Here is a 21,545-nt window from a genome sequence, read left to right on the forward strand (position 1 = left end):
AACCATAAGCTGTGGAGTGGAATGACGACAGGGAAAGTTTGCGCCGGACTGGGACTCGAACCCGGACGTCCCACTCGTCGCGAGTGGCCGCCTTACCATTAGGCTATCCGAGCGGGACCCGCGGCCGGCCGCAAACACCTGTTTGTTGTCAACCATGTGTCTGCAAGCTGTACTCTTACCTCCATTATATGTATTCCAACACAGGGGAGACGTTTCTGTAGAAAGTCGCCTGCCTACAGTCGGAGGATGAATACGCCTTTGCAGAGCCTGTGTTATTCCGAATTACGATGCAGGCACGTCGAAGCGAACTTCACGTCGTAATTCGGAATATCACAGGCACTGCAATATCGTATCGTTATATAAACCCGTCGATAACTGCGTTGGCAACAAAAATAAATTTGTTGATGAAAATGATTGTCGATGGATACGTTATGCAGGAAATACGCTAATGAGCGAACACATGACCACCACGGCAGTCCGGGAAATTGAATGCCGCCAAGTACCGCTTAGTGTGTGTATATATTGTAGTAAGTGTGAGGTGTCGAGATGGCTACTATTGGCGAGAAAACTGCGCTACTAGGATATTAGTTGAAAAGACAAAGGCACCACATCAGCTGGGGGGGGGGGGGAGAGTAGGTGGTGGTTGTGAGGGGAGGGGTGGAGAGGGGGGGATTCCTTCGAAATGGAGAAAGCTGCACCCCTATAGTCGGATCTGAAAATCGCAACACCAAGGAGCTGTTCTGCATCTGAAACGTAAGTTTGGAGGCGTCTTTCTGCTTCAGTATGATGATGTCTGATGATGTCTATGCAGATTTAAGAGCAGTGCCAGTCGCACAAGAGTGTGGCTAGCAGCGCCACTATGGGGATGCAAATCAGGTTTCCTTTATATACTTTCTGCAATGTTCGTGAGCGTTAATTACCTTTGAAACTGTCTGCCCCCGGTAGCTGAGTGGTCAGTGCGACAGAATGTCAATCCTACGGACCCGAGTTCGATTCCCGGCTGGGTCGACATTTTCTCCCCTCAGGGACTGGGTGCCGTGTTGTCCTAATTATCATCATTTCATCCGCATCGACGCGCAGGTCGCGAAAGTGGCGTCAACTCTGAAGACTTGCACCAGGCGAACGGTTTACCCGACGGGAGGCCCTAGGCACATGACATTTCATTTATCTTTGAAGTTGGACTTTGCCATTTGATGTTTGTCACTGGGGCTGAAAGAGGTTGTGTATTAGGGCTACAAGAAGGTCCATGTTCCTTTTGCAACATTACAGAAAAACTTGCCCCGAATGTTGCCACTGTACATCATTGTTGCCAGAAACGGTCACGACAATGTACTGCGGAGCCAATAAGATTGGACTCCAAACGGCCACGTGGAACTACAGAGAGGGAAAACAATTGTGTTTGGCGTATGGCTCTGGCGTACCGTACTGCATCTGCAGCGGCAGCTTGGGTGGAAGTTGGCACCACAACGACACAATGAACTGTTACAAAGTGGTTACTTCAGGAACAGGTCCGAGGTGGATGCCTTGTAGCGTGCATTCCACTGCCCGCAAGACCATCGACATTGGAGAGTTGAGTGGTGTCAAGTGAGAACTCAGTGGAGCGCAGCAGGGTGGAGGTGTCGTGTGTTTTGTGGTGGAGGCTGGTTCCGTCTCGGTGCCAGTGATGGCCGGGAGTCGACTAGGAGGAGCCGACTTGAGCGCCTGCAGCCGACCTGCCTGCCTGCCAGACACCCGGGGTTACGGTCTGCAGTGTGGCTTCGTATGAAGGCTGGGTCACTCTCGTGGTTACTCCGTGCACCCTGACTGCTAAGTTGTACGACAGTCTGGTGATTCGACCTGTTGTGCCCGGAAGCGACCTCCGAGTTCTGCTTTGCTGCCGTGAGGCGATAAGCGAATGAACTGTTTACTGAACTCTGCATTCCGTTATAAATTCCCCAACGTGATTCTTATGCACTTAATGATTCCAAGGTAATGCTGTTCCTTATCTATATAAACGATTTCGGAGACAATTGATGAATCGCCTGAGGTTGTTTGTAGATGGGCTCTGAGCACTATGGGACTTAACTTCAGAGGTCATCAGTCCCCTAGAACTTAGAACTACTTAAACCTAACTAACCTAAGGACAGCACACACATCCATGCCGGGGGCAGGATTCAAACCTGCTATCGTAGCGCTCGTGCACTTCCAGACTGAAGCGCCTAGAACCGCTCTGCCACTCCGGCCGGCTTGTTTGTAGATGATTCTGTCATTTACCATCTAGTAAAGTCATTAGAATATCAAAACCAATTTGCAAAACGATTAGAAAAGATATCTGTATGTTGCGAAAATAGGCGGTTGACCCTAAATAATGAAAAGTGTGAGGTTCTCCACATGAATGCTAAACGGAATCGGTGAAACTTCGGTTAAACGATAAATCAGTCAAATTTAAAGGCTGTAAATTCAACTAAACACCTAAGAATCACAATTAAGAACAACATTAATTGGAAACCATACATTGGAAATGTTGTGGGTACGTGAACCAAAGACTGCGTTTTATTGGCTGAAGATGCAACAGATCTACTAGAGAGACTGCCTACACCACGCTTGTCCGTCCTCTTCTGGAGCGCTGCTGTATGGTGTGGGATCCCTACCAAACAGAATAAACGGATTACATCGAGAGTCTTCAAAGAAGAGCAGCACATTTTGCATTATCGAGAAACAGGGGAGACAGTGTCGCTGACACGACACAGGATTTGGGGCGAACATAATTAAAACATAGGCGTTTTTCGTTGCGGCAGAAACTTATCACGAAATTTCGATCACCAGCTTTCGCCTCAGAATGCTAAAATATTTTTTGACGCCGACCTACACGGGAAGATACTATCATCATCATAAAATAAGGAAATCAGAGCTCGCTCAGAAGGATATAGGTGTTAGTTTTTTCCGCACGCTGTTTGAGACTGGAATAATAGAGGATTATCGTGACGGTGGTTCGATAAACCCTTTGCCAGGCACGTAAATGTAATTTGCAAAGTATCCCTGTAGGTGTAAATATAGATTAAGGGTTTACTACGAGTGATATTACGGACTTAAAAGGCCGTCTATGGTTCTTTCACTTGCTTGCATAAACTGTGATGATAATTAATTTAATGCATGAAACTTCCTAGCACATTAAAACTGTGTGCCGGACCGAGACTCGAACTCGGGACGTTTGCCTTTCGCGGGCAAGTGCTCCACCGACTGAGCTACCCAAGCACGACTCACGCCCCCTCCTCACAGCTGTACTTCTGCCAGTACCTCGTCTCCTACCTTCCAAACTTAACAGAAGCTCTCCTGCAAACACAGGAGGTTTGGAAGGCAGGAGACGAGGTATTGGCAGAAGTAAAGCTGTGAGGAGGAGGCGTGAGTCGTGCTTGGGTATCTCAGTCGGTAGAGCACTTGCCCGCGAAAGGCAAAGGTCCCGAGTTCACTCATCAAACAACAGCGGACAATTGATACACTCGTTAATATTTCTGTCAAACTGATTTCGTGCCTAGTGCATGTCCCACTAAGGTCTCGTTTTCAAGACCCAACGTCAAATGCCTCCTCCTTGTTTTCTAACACAAGATTTACTAAGAAGATAGTAATAACTCAACATTATTGTAAAATGAATAGAGCACATCCACAACTCAAAATATCTACAAAAATCATAACAATAATAATAATACCATAACTAGTAATGAGTAAATTTTCCATAAAATAACTTTTTTTTTGCTAATTTCTCTCTGTAAATGACTAGATCGTCAATCAATGCTTATTCCCAATCCATTCTGCCGCACGTACAGATGTAGTGTACAATGACTCAGAAAAAGCTAAACTGCAACAATAAACAGTGCAAGAAACAACTAACGAAATGTGACTGACAGACTCTCGAAAAATATATACATAAAGAAAAGCACCAAATGAAATAATTACCTGGACAGTACAGTAACAGAAAAATAAATGCAAAGAGTGGATTGTCTCGTCTTTACAAGTAAAACGCAAACTGTAATTGTAAAACGAAAATTGTTATTTTGTAAATAAAAGTCTATATACGTTCCAAAAACAAAAAAAAAGTTCGAGTCTCGGTCCGGCACATAGTTTTAATCTGCCAGGAAGTTTCATATCAGCGCACACTCCGTTTCAGAGTGAAAATCTCATTCTGGAATTATTTTATGCCTGTTTGTTTTTAATGTTGTTGCTTTCTTTTTCTTACCTCAATTTCTTTGCGATATAACTTGTGGCTATTTAATTCGCGTGAGCTGCTATGAAATTTTATTGTATGTATGTCTATTATCTTTCTTTTCTGCGATACATTCTTTGCTTTACGAATAAACCTCATTGCCTTCAGATGTAGCGTCTGTGACTTACATAAGACGTCGGTCAAAGCCATAGAGTAGAAAAATCTCTGGAGTGTGCACTGCGTGATGCTCACGTTGTCAACATTAAGCAGAAATTATCACGTGATCTCGGCATGACTGTTTTTAAGAACAGTTCATCTTGGCCATTGAGTCCCGTCAAAATGTTCCACAATGCATTTCAAATGGCGGCATTCAGTCAAGTCGTCAACAGACCGTCACGTCACGTCACGGCAGGTCAACGATTTTCGGGAAGAAAATGTCGACAGTATCATTGTCTGCTAACATCGTAAGTTAACCTATTTTGCCGCACTCACGTGTATTATTGTAGTGGATATTGTGCTTTTGTATCTTCTTAATCTTTATTTTATTATTGTGCTTTATTTTCGTGGCAAATTGTAAATGTTTCATGCCGACTTGGAGGGTTTTTGCATTGGATGTTTTTACACAAGCAATGTGTGATATTTAGGTTTGATAGTAACAGAACAGATGCTCACTTTCCCACAGCACAGAAATGTCGACGTTTTGAAATGTTGTTTCACGTCTTAGCACAAACAAACCTGATCAAGAACATACCTTATGAGGTTTTCTTTGGCCATTAACAACCTTGTTTCCTCAGTTGCAATACTATACTCTGACACAGACTAAGCGAATTGACGTGACATGACGTGACAGACAGTGTGAACACGCGCTGACGTGACGGTGCAGTGAGACGACGCCCGCTCATTTTACTCATCTAACTTGAGAGAAGAATTTATTCCAGGTATCGAATGCAAATTGTTTTGGCGTCTACAAAACACCTGTCCCAAATACAGAGCACCTACGAAGGGTCTCTGTCGGTACTAAGGATATGGCAGCATTCCAACTTTGTGGGACGTTTTACGGACAAACATACTCGTGACAATTCAAACCTATTCGTGAAAAATGCGTGTTTCTCCTAATTCATACATATTTTTAAAGCATAATATCTGGGAACCCATAATGGAGAGAAATAATCGTAGATGCAAGTTTGCAGAAAAATGCTCTACAAAATTTATTGACGCTGCGTTTACCGAAATTTCCACTGGAAAGTAGACATATAGGGAAAAAGATTTTGTCGCGATTTCGGCTGGTTTTTCGAATGTGACCACATGCACACGTCCCCTCTAATGTCTAGACCTTAGATTTTACAGCAGGGGTAAGTTAATATGACATACTAAAAATCTGGAACTACCGGAATAAATGCGATGGTGGATTAGTAATTGCATTGAGCTACAGGGTGTTCTGAAATTCCTGTTCCAAACTTCTGATACATGTAGATGGGAGTGTGTACACAATATTTTGCACAAAAACCCACGGCCGAAAACTTACGGTTTGTGTCCAGCTTTTGAATTCACCAACTTTTACTTGAGGAATTGGATTATACTTTGATGTTGTGTTCTTCAGTCCAGAGACTTCTTTGATACAGCTATCCATGCTACTCAATTTTCTGTGTAAGCTTCTTCATCTCCCAGTACCTACTGCCACCCAAATAGCAAAACTCATTTACTACTTAAAGTGTCCATTTCCTAATCTAATTCCCTCAACATCACCCGATTTAATTCGACTACATTCCATTATCCTCGTTTTGCTTTTGTTGATGTTTATCTTATATCCTCCTCTCAAGACACCGTCCATACCGCTCAGCTGCCCTTCCAGTTAACTTGCTGATTCTGACAGAATTACGATGTCATCGAAAAACCTCAAAGTTTTTATTTCTTCTTCATGGATTTTAATTCCTACTCCGAATATATCTTTTGTTTCCTTTACTGCTTGCTCAATATACAGATTGATTAACATCGGGGATAGGCTACAACCCTCTCTCACTCCCTTTCCACCCACTGCTTCCCTTTCATACCCCTCAACACTTATAACTGCCATCTGCTTTCTGTACAAATTGTAAACAGCCTTTCGCTCCCTGTATTTTACCGCTGCCACCTTCAGAATTTGAAAGAGAGTGTTCCAGTCAACACTGTCAAAAGCTTTCTCCAAGTCTACAAATGCTAGAAACGTAGATTTACCTTTCCTTAATCTGTCTTTTAAAATAAGTCATCGGGTCAATATTGCTTCACGTACTTGAACATTTCTATGGAATCCAAACTGATCTTCCCTGAGTTCAGCTTCTACCAGTTTTTCCATTCGTCTGTAAAGAATTCGCGTTAGTATTTTGCAGACGTGGCTTATTAAATTGATAGTTCGGTATTTTTCACATGTGTCAACCCCTGCTTTCTTTGGGATTGGAATTATTATATTCTTCTTGAGGTCTGAGGGTATTTCGCCTGTTCATACATCTTGCTCATCAGATGGTAGAGTTTTGTGAGGGCTGGCTCTCCCAAGGCTGTCAATAGTTCTAATGGAATGCTTAGAACTGTGTTCCCATCTGAGCTCTTGATATTCATACAAGTGGTTCTCTTTTCTGCAAAAGTCTCTTTAATTTTCCTGTAGGCAGTATCTATCTTGCCCCTAGTGACATAAGCCTCTACATCCTTACATTTGTCCTCTAGCCATCCCTGCTTAGCCATTTTGCAGTTGCTGTCGGTCTCATTTTTGAGATGTTTGTATTCCTTTTTGCCTGTTTCATTTACTGCATTTTTATATTTTCATCAATTAAATTCAATATCTCTTCTGTTATCCAAGAATTTCTACTAGCCCTTGTCTTTTTACCTACTTGATCCTCTGCTGCCTTCACTATTTCATCTCTCAAAGCTACCCATTCTTCTTCTACTGTGTTTCTTTCCCCCCGTTCTTGTCAATCATTACCTAATGCTCTCTCTGAAACTCTCTAAATTCTCTGGTTCTTTCAGTTTATCCAGCTCCCCTCTTCTTAAATGACCACCTTTTTGCAGTTTCTATAGTTTTAATCTACAGTTCATAACCAATAGATTGTGGTCAGAGTTCACATCTGCCCCTGGAAATGTCTTAGAATTTAAAACCTGGTTCCTAAATCTCTGTCTTACCATTATATAATCTATCTGAAACCTTGCTGTGTCTCCAGGTCTCTTCCATGTATACAACCTACTTTCACGATTCTTGAACCAAGCGATAGCTATGATTCAGTTACGCTCTGTGCAAAATTCTGTCAGGTGGCTTCCTCTTTCATTCCTTATCCCCATTCCATATTCACCTACTACTTATCCTTCTCTTCCTTTTCCTACTATCGAATTCCAGGCACCGATGACTATTAAATTTTCGTCTCCCTTCACTATCTGAATAATTTCTTTTATCTCATCTTACATTTCATCAATATCTTCGTCGTCTGCGGAGCGTATTGCCATATAAACTTGTAGTACTGTGGTAGGCATGGGCTTCGTGTCTAACTTTGCTACAATAACGCGCTCACTATGCCGTTTGTAGTAGCTTACCCGCACTCCTATTGTTTTATTCATTATTAAACCTGGTCCTGCAGTATCCCTATTTGATTTTGTATTTATAATCGTGTATTCACCTGACCAAAGTCTTGTTCCTCCTGCCACCGAACTTCACTAATTCCCACTATATCTAACTTTAACCTATCCACTTCCCTTTTAAAATTTTCTAAACTACCTGCCCGACTGAGGCGTAACACAATACAATTATTGGGTAACAGAAATAAAACATAACGAAACATTCACTGATCACTGTAACACATTAGTTTCTAGCATCACACTACACTCTTGATTACACGTTGGTGATTGTATACAAGCATCGGAATCATGCTGGCTTTCATATACATTGCAGCATTACCCTCATACTGAAACTTTTTGATCGCTGTTTACACCTCCTCTCAAAATATGGAAAGCAGAGAGCTGGCAGTAGAAGCGATTTGCTTCACAGTATCGAAGATGAAGAGGATGTCACAGCTCTTAAGGTATGTGCTTTAGAGTATACGTTTGCTAAGGCGTTTTTTGCTTCGAATGATTGTCGCTGGAATATCCCTGAATATCGGACGTTCCTCCTGAGTCACCCTGTGCATTTGCGTCTGTCGGGTATGTCGTAGCGCAAAGATACAACCGAAACAGCAAACTGGCGGAGTCATTTCAGACTCTAGAATACATTAAGCGGGGTCTACACGGGCACGTATCGGTCGCGCCTGTTGACTTACACATGTAAAGATGCGCGTTTGGACACCTAAAATAGCACGTCGTAGCAACTGAAAACTGAAACCGTGTGTACCTAGTACCTTGCCTCGTTTTGACTTTATCCATTCACCTACCTTCGTACAAAATTTGAACCCATTTATGCAAGTTAAAAGTACAGAAGCTGCACGTTTCAAAAAATTCCCGGATAAACGTGTTTTCTGCATGTTATTGCACTCAAAATGCTATCGGTGCAACTACAAATGGTGCCATTAGCAGTGCATTAGTTTCATCCCAATTAAAATCTTTTGCAAAACGAATTAATCGCATTTCACAACTTGCCTGGGCGCCAGCTCGGGGTCGTCGTTCGAACCTCGCTTAATACAGTACACTGTAACGTAGCTGCAGTAAGGCAGATGTCGAATGGCTACACATATGGCCGCCGGTTCGAAGTAAACCAAAGGCAGTTAACCCTACGCAGCCAGCTCAGACAGGAACCGAGCACCAACACCTCCCTCCCTCCCTCCCCCCGCCCACACACACACTGTTACGGTCGCAGGTTCGAATCCTGCCTCGGGCATGGGCGTGTGTGGTGTCCTTAGGTTAGTTAGGTTTAAGTTGTTCTAAGTTCTAGGGGACTTATGACCTAAGATGTTGAGTCCCATAGTGCTCAGAGCCATTTGAACCATTTGAACACACTGTTACAGTGCTTCTGCGTTGGAACGATAAGTAGCCCGGGACAGGAGAAACAGTCTCGTAGCAAACATTCAATGTTTACTGTCAGTCATAACAAAAAAGTTAAGTGAACTGTCGATTTGAAAACAACTACGGCGATGGTAATAGTCCCATGTTACTCAGTATACGTATTGGGAAAAATTTTACTCCAATTCTATCCAGTTAATGAATTTTTCGCCCCTGTATTTTGGACGGTGCGTCTTTTTTCAGTAAGCCAAAATTAAACTTCCTGGGAGATTAAAACTGTGTGCCGAGATTCGATCTCGGTCCGGCACACAGTTTCAGTCTGCCAGGAAGTTCCATATCAGTGCTGACTCCACTGCAGAGTGAAAATCTCATTCTGGAAGCCAAAATTAGACGCACCTGTGCAAGTGTGTTTTGTTAGTTTGCTGAGGATGACAAACATATTCGCAGTGTGTCTCAAACTAACCGGTGCTCTTTCACCCTGCACTCAACACAGAGCATTTTTTAGAGTAGGATTGCCCAATCTGTGTCCTGTGGAACATTGGTGCTCCGCGAGGACAGAATATGTGCTCCACGAAAAAATGTTTATAACATGGTGTTTTTTTCGTGAACACCTTGACGATATTGATTTTTATTTCATTTTATTATGGTTCCTGTGTTATTAGTCATGAGCTACATTGAAGTAATCACCGAATAAAACAAATCCTTCTCTTTTTTTTAAAGTTTCATCAACGTTCAAAACAAACAAGGCGTTCCGTAAAATTACCAAGATTCTCGAAGTGTTCCGTCAGAGGAAACGTTTGGAAACCCCTCTTTTAGATGCGTACTCGATATTACGTCGCAACTTCTGTTCCACGCAGTGTGCGCCTTTGTACTGTATTCGGAGTAGATACCACCGAGACAAAGTACCTCACGCTTCCGAACACTTGCTGACAGCTTACTGCCAGTGCTTCAGACAGCAAGTAAACCATTTTATACACATGACTGAGTGATACACTCCTTTAAATAAAAATGACTTGGACCGAGCATGTGCACAATGGTCTTAGGTGAAATATGCCTTTAACGTGATTTTTGAAAAATTATCTGATTTATTATTACTGTTACGTAGTTGATATCACAACATTTATTGACGCTGACAAAGGACGACACCTATACCAAACTCTCACTCTCAGAAACGTTAGACAGATAATCAATAAACATGAAAAATACCTCACAGTGAAAATCACAGAATTTTTAATGAAAAATCTGAAGTTCCCTCATGTGGATGTCTCATTCAACAGTGAATCTAGCTACACGTGAGTGTGGTGTCGCTAAATAAGTAATGTTGCCTTCATTCCCCCTCATACTCTTTCCTGCTCTCATTTCATTCCAAATCACTAGTCAAGTCTTCCCCCCCTGCCTCACAATATCCAGACACAGTTCACTGTAACTCAGACGCGCCCCCTCCACGGCTGCTCTGCCACGAGTCCGCTGCTCGGCGCCTGCCCCGCTGCCCCTCTGACGTCACAGCTCCCGCACCCCTCACTGCCAGGCAGACTCTGGCCAAAGACTGCCCGTGGAGAATGAGAGACTCGAGACTGTCGTTTGGCGTCTCAGACACACATAGTACGTATAAAGTACTGAAATGCAAATGGCAAACTCACAGAAGGTCGGAAGAAGAGTTTTAAGGAAAATACTGGGGGCTAAAAGAAACGATAATGACGAGTACAGGTTAAGACCAAACAGAGTGCTGTACTTGAAAACTGAAAAACTAACTGATGTAATGTGGAAGAGAAGACTACAGTTTTCTGGAGGTATTTTCGGAATGGATAACAACAGACTAACCAAACGTAGATTCACATTACTTTGTAGCTATCAATCCAAACCCGCATGTTTCATAGAGAGTGATAAGGACATGGAAAACGCTGGAATTACTATACACACAACAGAAAACAGAATACATTTCAGAAAGTCAGTACAAAAGACAGAATTTCAGGAGGGAAAGAAAACAGCTAGACGAGAGTGGACTCAACAAGAAAGGGAACAACACTCTAAAAGGGTGAAGGAAATTTGGAAACTAAGGAAATCTAATACAATGAAGAGTAGCCAAAGCTGATTCATCGTACCCTCCAAATAGGTTATTCGAAAGAAGAAGAAGAAGGAGAAGAAGAAACTTACAGTAGACCTATTTCACAATCTATTTCGCTATCCCACAGCCTCTCCAGCCAGAATTTTGCTCGAGGATGTTTACACATGTCAAAGATGGTACTGAAAAATTCGTCTGCGTAATACTACACGAAAATAGTAGTAAGCTAGGAAGTGGTATAGTATACTATAAAGAAATATATAGCGATAACAGAATATGCAATATATACATGTTAAGTGCATATATGCACTATAAAGAAGTTTTGTAAGTAGCAGTGCTCTGTCGCTCATAAATTAATTTGCAAAAATCATCGCACATTTCGCGCTCAGCTGCACTCCAAATATAAAGCTGATTACACTGGTGCTCAGGTGTATTTAGAATGCGCTACATTTCGTTTGAAGGCAGTGTGCACAAGTTAAAGAAAATTGTCCACTAGATTTGTGTGCACTAGTTCTAAAGTCATTAATTGTGGGAAAAATGACACTGACGGCATTTTCCTTTGCCGTTATTCTGCACAAAATGTCGTGAGACTGGCTGTGATTACGTCGTCTTCTTGTCGTAGCAAATGTGTATCGAAGCAATGTCTTTTCGTGGTTTTGGTACACGAAGCTGCTGGCACGAGTGTTCACAGTACGCTGTGCAGACCATGCCGGAGTGTCTCCCAGCACTCACTCACAGCGCTGTGGCGTCTGACCAGGTGAGAGCGGCGCACCCTGACTGAGTGGGAGGCGGCCGAGGGCGGACTCGGTGGGTGCTGTACCTGTCCATAATGAACCCTGTGACAACTCAGAGCCAGACCGCTCACAACAGGTACCTCCACGTCACTTTAACAAAATGTCTGTGAAGCCATCTAAAATCACGATAATCGATTTGGCATGCCGTCGTAAGGAAAACGTCCATAATACGTCCAACTGTCTCCCAGTGCAGAGAATATCTCTACTAGAGTCCATCAATGTGCTGTTTTCTCAAAGTACGTGTATCCTGCTACAACGCAGTGAAAGAAAATGAATCTTTTACATTTATCTAAAACTACATAAATTATGGTGAATTCTCAGATTAAAAAACAAAGAATAACAAGCATTTCTTACGAATATTCAAATTACGATATACACTGCTGTGTTGGCAGTGACATGTCAGACAGAATAATCATAATCAAAATCGGTTTCACGCTGTGAGAGAAAAGAAACATTAAAATACAGTAACCACTACACGTACAATGCGTTGTGAGAATATCAATAGGCAAACATTGCCGTCTGTCTTCCTACTTTTCACACGAGCATGCGTCTGCCACTCGTGTTGTTATGCATGCGTACAATACTGATTTATGCAGCGCGTATGTTTTTATATACTCCAGTAGATGCCCATAAGGATACAGGCTAAAGGGAGGGAAAGGAATGAAATGTGAACAATATTTTACTTCTGTAGAGAGAAAAAAGAAATTATTACATCTGTCTTTTGCCTCTGAGTCACAAAACATAAAGCAAATGAAAATGTGTTCACAAAACCTATGCACGTGCCAATTACAAGTAACTCCCCCAAATGAAAAATTTAAGTGGTATCAGGAAGAGTACTTAATATCTACGAAAAAGTAAAGTCAAGGTGCAGAGCGAAAACAATTAAGAATTTATCTGTTTCCGATTAAGTCTGTTATCTAGAGGCGAAAAAGAATGAGAAATGGTATTATCCTGTAAATGAGAAAAAAATACACTAGCACAAGCAAAGTCAGAAATTCATCAAAACAAGTACATCGTAATAAGAGTCTTCAAACCTTCTCATTGCTGTTCACAAAAAATTGCATATTTTAGAAACAATGTGTTTATCTTCCTGTAAATTCATACCCTTGTATTATCGTTTTGCAACACCTTTTCTCAAACCATTAGAAGTACTACTCGTCAGAGATACACACCAAAACATAATCAACAAGGAATGCAACAAGAGTAAAATCATCACGTAGTCCGTGACAATCCCTAACATCAATATGCCACTTCATGTCATAAATAACAAACGTCTGCATAATAATCATAAAAAGTTCACTATTCTCACTTCCTATTATCTCATCGTATTCTCATTATAAAAATCTATAAATCATTGCTACACATACTTCATCTATAATGAAGCCTTAAGTCTTCACTTCACGTACGACACCTACAATAAAATTCCAACAGTGAATGAAGAAATCCTGACTATATCTCAGTCTTTGAGTATCTCAGTGCAAGACGCTTAAATTGAATATCTCCTCCGATTACTGACAGTACGTGTTATACCTGTGAAAAAATATATACTCTACCTGTTTTATCAGTACTGTCTGGAATCCGATGTTGCATACTTCTGTACGTTAGCTTGTAAGAGAAAATGCTTTATGACGCGCAAAATTCGATTTATTGTTTCTCGTGTTGCTTTTATCTTCTGTGATGCCTTTGTCATTGACGAAAAAAATCATTGCTGCCTTCTTTTACGTAATCTCTGCTTGTAAAATGATGTAGTGTAAAGATCGGGGTGAGTTATGTTAGAGCATGCGTGATATGTGTTCTGTTGTATCTATTACATAAAAATAATGACAGTGAAAATTAACATACAAAGTGGGTTGTACTTATAGTACTGTATGAGAAAAAATTGTTATTTTCATGTACACATACATGTCAGTGAAAGAAAACCTGTAGAAAAAGCTTAACTACTACTCGCAAACGCTTGACGTCATAAGAGAGTGAAATACGTGTTGTCAGAACATAAGTGTTGTATATTAGTGTGGTGTAGTCATCTCAAGGAAGAGTAGAAAGTCATATAATTATACAATGAAAGGTTTTATATTGGTGAGGTGATGGAAACCTCTGGAAACTTTCGTTCTGAGTGTTTCAAGATGTACTACGTTCGGAAGTGGGATTCGTCGACTCCGAAATCGTCCGTTATACAGGAATACAAATATTTGACACCTGTTCTTTGCTTTAGAAGACAACGGGTGCGCTCGAACTAAAACTTTTTGTCCAACTTTGAATTTTCTATTGTGACTTACCTTTTTTATTAGCATTTTCCTTTCCTCAGCTGCCTTTTTTGTATTAGTAATTGCAATGTCAATCAATTCACGATGACGTAAACATTGTGACTTGGGGAAAGAAACAAGTTCTTTTATTTTGTCTGGCGGATATTTATTCTTCAAAACTAAATGTGGCGAGAGCAAAGTTGAATCATTAGGAATTCTATGAACGGTGTGCTGAAATATCTGTCCCATTCAGTGTGTTGTTTGGTTCGTCTGTTGCTGCTTCACAAGTGTCTACCTTGGCTTTGATTCTTCACCTGTATTGGCGAGAGCAAAAGACGTGTCGGTGAAAAATTGTGTATACCATTGTTTATTGTTTGTGTGTGGAAAAAGCTCCAATCTGTTAATTCCCTGTTGCTCGATGGAAATGCTCTGCTGAAACTTTACTGTTAATCTCTTGAATTAAACCAAGTTGTCCCTGTGCTTTAATGATCTGCCAAATAATGTTGTACATGAAATGGTCCCTGTGCGCTGATCATTTTCGTAGCAAACAGACCGTGAAATGAAAATGTCTCACCTCGTAATGTAGTTGCTTGGAAACGCAGTGCTTGCTGCTCTGCGCGCGCCAGTTGCGAATTTCTGACTGCAGCTGCTGAGAGCTGACTGCGGATGCTCCAGACGGCAAGTAAACTGTGTTGTACACACCACTGAGTGAGAGACTCCTTTAAACAAAAATGACTTGGACCGAGGATGTGGACAATGCTCTAAGGTGAAATATTCGTTTAAGAAACTGTTATGTGATATATTATTAATTGTATGAAATTTATGTTACAACATGCACTGACATTGAAAAAGGACAACATTTATGTCAAATGCTTACTCTCACAATTGTTAGAAAAGTAATTGACAGACCCCTACAGTGAAAATTAAACAATCCTTAATGAAAAATCTCAATTCCCCTCACATGGCTGTCTGATTCAACAATGAATCTAACTACGCGCGACTGCAGTGTCACAAAATAAAAAAATGTTTCCTTTATCCCAGCAGCGATGACCAACACGAGCACACCTTCCAGCGACACAGTTGCTCTGAGCGAAGACTGCGAGCGAATAATAATAAGCGAATCAGAAGTGTCTCTCAGCGCCTGAGACACACGTAGTACGTACAAAATCCAGGAGTGCAAATAACAGACTCTCAGCAGACCTGTCCAGTGACAGGTTTGTCCTCCTGCTCTTTCTCGGCAGGTTAAGCTGTGTGTTGTGGCTGCCTCCGTTTACTCTGCCACCTGCTGGGCTTTAACTCCAAATAAAGATGAGCTACTGGAAAACTGGTGTTGACATATCGCCAAATAAGTACTTCCGTCTTTCATCTGGTAAGCGATTACATCTTATTAACGATTTTAATATTACATCCTGGAACCTCGAATGCTGTCCACAGATTCCTATATGAAATGTAGCAATGGGTTTGTTCGCCTTCTCTTTATCAGCAGGTTAATGAGCATCTTATGCGTGCCGCCACTTACTCTGCCATCGACTGCGTTTTATTTGCAAAGGAAAGACGCGCTACTGCAAAGCTGGCTTTCAGATGTAGAGAAATGATTACGTCCTTCTTTACTCTGGTAAGTAATAACATCTGCCTACATTTTTAACATTACATTCTGCTATCTCGAATGCTGTCTACAGATTCCCTTATGAACTGCACTAATAGCATTGTTCTCCTGTTGTTTTTCAGCACATTTATGAAATTTTTCTGGCTGCCACTATTTTTTCTGTCAACAACTGTGTTTTATTTGCAAAATGAAGATGCTCTGCCCGAAAGAACGCTTTTAAACACACACAAGTCAGTATCTCCGTCTTTAATTTGGTAAGTAATTACATCTGGTTAACATTTTTGCTATTACGTTCTATATATTAAAAGCACCACCTAGGTTCCGAGAGTTCCGGAAACTGTACATTTCCGCCCTTTCTACTGCTCACGAAAACCAAATATATGTATGTTGTGCCACCATACAGCGAGACCTTCAGAGGTGGTGGTCCAGATTGTCGCACTCCTAAACGGCGATTCGGCGTAGATCCCTAAGAGTGGTTGGTGGGTCACGTCGTCCATAAACAACCTTTCCAGTCTATGCCAGGTATGTCCGATAGGGTTCGTGTCTGGAGAACACGGTGGCCACTCCAGTCGAGTGATGTCGTTATGCTGAAGGAAGGCATTCACAAGATGTGCACGACGGGGGCGCGAATTGTCGTCCATGAAGACGAATGCCTCGCCGATACGCCGCCGATATTGTTGCACTGTCGGTCGGAGGACGGCATTCACGTTTCGTACAGCCGTTACGGCGCCTTCCGTGACAACCAGTGGCGTACGTCGGCCCCACATAATGCCACCCCAAAACAGCAGGGAACCTCCACCTTGCTGCACTCGCTGGACAGTGTGTCTGAGGCGTTCAGCCTGACCGGGTTGTCTCTAAACACCTCTCAGACGATTGTCTGGTTGAAGGCATATGAGACACTCATCGGTGAAGAGAACGTGATGCCAATCCTGAGCGGTCCCTTCGGCATGTTGTTGGGCCCATCTGTACCGCGCTGCACGGTGTCGTGGTTGCAAAGATGGACATCGCCACGGATGTCGGGAGTGATGTTGCGCATCGTGCAGCCTATTGCGCACAGTTTGAGTCGCAACACGACGTCCTGTGGCTGTACGAAAAGCACTATTCAACATGGTGGCGTTGCTGCCAGGTTTTTCTCCGAGCCAAAATTCATAGACAGCGGTCATCCACTGCAGTAGTAGTAGCCCTCGGGCGGCCTGAGCGAGGCATGTCATCGACACTTCCTGTCTCTCTGTATCTCTTCCGTGTCCGAACTACATCGCTTTGGTTCGCTCCGAGACGCCTGGACACTTCCCTTGCTGAGAGCCCTTCCTGGCACAAAGTAACAATGCGGACGCGATCGAACCGCGGTATTGGCCGTCTGGACGTGGTTGAACTACAGACAACACGAGCCGTGTACCTCCTTCCTGGAGGAATGACTCGAACTTTTAATATTTTTTGTGGGATCTGAAATTTAAAAACCTCTCTCACACCGGCCTGATTTAGCTTCACTGATCAGGATAGCAAAAAACATTCGTATATTAAGGGAATTTTCATTGACAAAGCAGGCTTATCACATTCACACAGTTCAATACTGTTCTATCCTGATTAAATTGAGCTTAACTTAAATTCCATAAGGCAGTGAAGCAATGTCGAAGTCTCGGTTGAGACAGTGAGAACAATTCAAGGCCAAGTTCTCCAGATTATGGCGTGCTGCATGCGTGACGGCGCTGGATCGGTTGCAATAAACACGTCACGAGTTGAGTGGATTCTGGGAGCAGTGGCCGCCCAACGTCGGTCTGTCGCCAAAGGACGAAAAACCAGACAGAGCTCTTAACAGACGAGTAGTCCAAAGATATTTCTCGCACCGTCCCTGAGGACTAACCTGCCACAGCATTTCACTTACCAAATATTCTACAGTCCTCCGTTCCGAATCATTGATACATGGGAAGCATGTCAGTACAAACGGCAGAATTTCAGCTCCGTTCTCGATTGGTTTCTCAGTTACAGTAAGCCTAGCGTGAGAATGAACCTAGTCCACTACAGTTGTGAAGGAGCTTTTAGGAAAAGGAAGACAATGCAATTTCATAATCTCAATACAGTTCAACAGAACTGTATAAAAATTAAATTTTGAACGGAAGTACGTGAAGGATACGCTCGGCACTTCTGCTAATCGTATTGGGAACAGATACTTTGAGATGAAACTTATGAAAGCTGTTAACTCTTGTGGACGTGAAGTTTTTCACTCGATTTCAAACTTTTTTAAGAGAGTACAACACATTGGCGACTGGAACAGGAAAAGGCTGAAACACCTGTGGTACTCAGAGTATCCTCCGCCACACACCAGAATGCATCTGTGAAGATATCACATCATTTGAGACGTTTCAGATCGGTAAATTATTTCAGAAAGGTGTTATTTGTCAATTTTTTAAGCCGTTTGACACAAACTCAGATCTGTTAAATTTTATGTTCACTTGGACTATAAATACAAAAACACTTTTGGTACAGTTATTGTTTGCAAGTCTACAGATAAAGATTAACAGTATCCAGGGCCAACATTTTAATCTGAGTCATTTGTTTTGTAGACAAGTAGCGTATATAAATTACATCGAAAACCGCCTGCGCTCTCGCAGGCGAATTGTTTCATGTACTGGCTAGCCTGGGTTTCGCATCGTGTAGCGTGTTCTTCACATACTTTTGTTCAAAATTTTATTTTTACACATTTGTGATGCTCTGCACTGAGATTTACATATTTCGGTATCAAAATAAATTTCAATAATTTCTCAGACACCAGACAGACACTTTAAACGACGAGTTTAAATAAATACGAACACGTTTCAAAAGATATCACTTTAGTTTCATCGCCAGATATGTGCTGTGAATGCCGTTGTGTTTGGTGATGGGAAGAACGCAGACGGAGTTCTGGGCTGTTTCCCCTCTGCTGAAGCGTGCCGTACCGCTGCAGTGCGCCGTAATACCAGAGAACAACAGACGAAGGCCGTTAAAGGAGCGTTCCGAATTTTCGGCAGTCGCCGTTCTTCAGCGCGCTCTATCGCCGTCATTGCTCGTCACAAAATCAGACCTGATTGGTGCGTTTTGTAGAAGAGTTTGGCTGCTGTAATTTTGTGCTGGGTTTTCAACTCCGAGAAACGCATAGTCTTCGTGAAACGAACGAAAATCTGAGAAAAGTGTGAAAATTTGTGAGATCTTTCGTTGTGAAGCCGATCTCCTACAATGCACCAAACACGAAATTTGGATTTAGCATCACAAAACACGTAATTATAGAACCGCTGAGAAATGATGTTCCGCAGTTTCGTTATGGGACTACCTCCAGTTTTCTGCGCTTCATTCAGTTGCAGAGGTGAAAACAGACATACACACAACGTTGTATTTTAAGAATCTGCCAAAGGAAAGAGGTCTAAAACTAAACTCTGGAATATTTGTAGTTATTTAGCTCCATTACTTTGTAGATTTTCCATTTTCTTCGATGGCGGTGCACTCAACACCGATTATCTTAATTATTTTTCCACTTCAGCTCTAAGACATTTTTTTGCACAATCAGATATCCGTTGCGTCATTTGAATTACATTACAGTTACGAAATAACGGTTGAACCTTTCTTCACCTGATTGTTCTGTAGTCTCCTAGAGACTGTCGCAACCTGTAAGAACTGTTCCATAACTGGCAATGGGAGAAAAACGGAATACTTCCCTAATATCAGCCTTTACTGTGCAGCTCTCAGTAAACATATACAGGGCTGATAATATTTCGTAATGATTTTCTCATGTAGGGTGTGGGTCGTGCAGCACTGCATTCAGACTCAGTTCTGGAAACATATTGTGCTGGAACAGCTGGAGGCTGTTAACCACAGACGTATCAGTAAAAATACAAAAGGTAGAAATTACCCCGAAACTAATAACATAACACAAAATATTTCAAATATGAAATGATGTAACAATCATGGAGGCAAGGTGGACAATGTGTTTTGCATTATAGCACAGCACTGTAGCTATCAACGCAGCGCGCGAAATCACAGTAAATCCTCCAGTTCCTGCGTGGTGAGTCGTTTCAAGTATTTTACTCGTAGTGTGTAGGCGCGTCGCACCAGTGAGTGTGCTGACATGTGTGGTTGTGAGTAATTCATGAAAGGGTGTGTTGCTGTTGTGGCTTAGTGAAGCATAGTTATAATTTGAACATTTTTCTCATTTATCAGACGTTAACTTCAGTTCCTCTTTTTTGGTTTTTGACGGTTCTGTCATATTAATAGTAAATAGGTTGCAGAAGAAACGAACCTTCCGTTCTCAGAGGTAGGCCAACATATTTAATTACCATTGCCCACTGTCAGATAGTGTAATTGTCGGGATATATGTGAAAGTACATCACTTCAGAGGTTTAAAATCGGTAGATGATCTGAGACAGGTGTTACCTTGTGAGTTTTGGAACAGTTTTAACACAAAGTTGGATGCGTAAAATTTTGTGTTCATTTGCTCTGTAATTACCGTAAAACTGCTGGTACAGTGATTCTTTGCGAGGCTGAAGATAAACATCAACAACATTCAGGGCCAACATTTTAACCTGAGTCATTTGTTTGCAATCAAATAGCACTTGTAAGTTTCATTGAAAACGCCATGCTCTCTCGCAGGCGAGTTGTTTGATGTGGTGGCTGTACTGGATTTCGCATCGTGTAGCGTGTGCTTCACATGCTTCCGATCAAAATTTTAAAACAGTTCTGCTGCCCTGCTCTGAGATTAACCTATTTACATATCAACATAAATTTTACCAGTTTCTCAGATAGCAACCAGACATTTACGAGTTTAAACAGGAACACGTTTCAGACTATTTGGCGTCCGGTTATTGAGCGATATGAGCAGTGAATTCTGGCGTGTTTGACGATGCGAGGAAATGGGATGGAGTTCTGGGCTGTTTCCCCTCTGCTGTAGCGTGCTGTGCCGTTCTGGTAAGCCGCAGTAGCAGGCAACACCTGCGGCCGCAGGTAGTGAAGTGAGGTGACAGCAGCTGAGTTGACAGGCGTATACACTCTCCACTACACTTATTTACTGGATGTATGAGTGAAGGTAAGTGTAATTTTATTACCTGTAGCTCCACGACTTGCGTCACCGTCTCAGCTGTGCCGTTGTGACCGATGAGTCTGGAGACTCGTGTGCGTCGTTGCGAAATTGCTTCCGTGTGCTGAAACTCGGGCCTCGGTGTTCTGTCTCCAATACAACTAGAATTACTTTCCTTCTTGCAATCTTTTACGTCAAGTAGTGACAACAATAACAGATGGACAGGATTTCCTTCACATTTTGTATGCGTGTGATGATGTGGTCTGATTGTGTTTAGTTAAATGTAGACTGACTGTATGGTTCCAGATGATAGTAGCATTATGTAGTGTGAATACTGCTACTAATATCTCATTGTTATTAAACACAATAGGTACGGTAGAGTAGAATGTTTGCTGAATATGGAGAAGTAAATAAGGTGTGATATCAGGAGCAAAAGTTCTGGTGATAGAACTGATAGAGCGTCAATCTCGCTATGTTGCAAATTAGAATAGTCTGATGTAGCACCTTGCTGACTGGTGTGAAATACTTTTCAGCGATAAGATATTATAGAGCAGTTGTGTTTGCTCACAGTGAACTGTTGACTTTTGGCTAGCTTAGTCTGAAAGTATTACTCGAGACATTTTTCTTGAGAGAAGGATTGTCCGTTGTTACCTGAATTATTTTGTTGTT

The 21,545-nt window shown here is 42.0% G+C and overlaps 1 protein-coding gene across 1 annotated transcript in view; it reads right to left on the reverse strand.

Annotated features, from left to right (window-relative positions):
• Positions 1–21,545, reverse strand: part of LOC126108593 (uncharacterized) — a 539,378-nt gene that overhangs the window by 513,072 nt on the left and 4,761 nt on the right. The gene's annotated exons all lie outside the window — the stretch shown is intronic.

The sequence above is a fragment of the Schistocerca cancellata genome, chromosome 11, assembly GCF_023864275.1.
Source record: "Schistocerca cancellata isolate TAMUIC-IGC-003103 chromosome 11, iqSchCanc2.1, whole genome shotgun sequence".
Classification (NCBI taxonomy): Eukaryota; Metazoa; Arthropoda; class Insecta; order Orthoptera; family Acrididae; genus Schistocerca; species Schistocerca cancellata.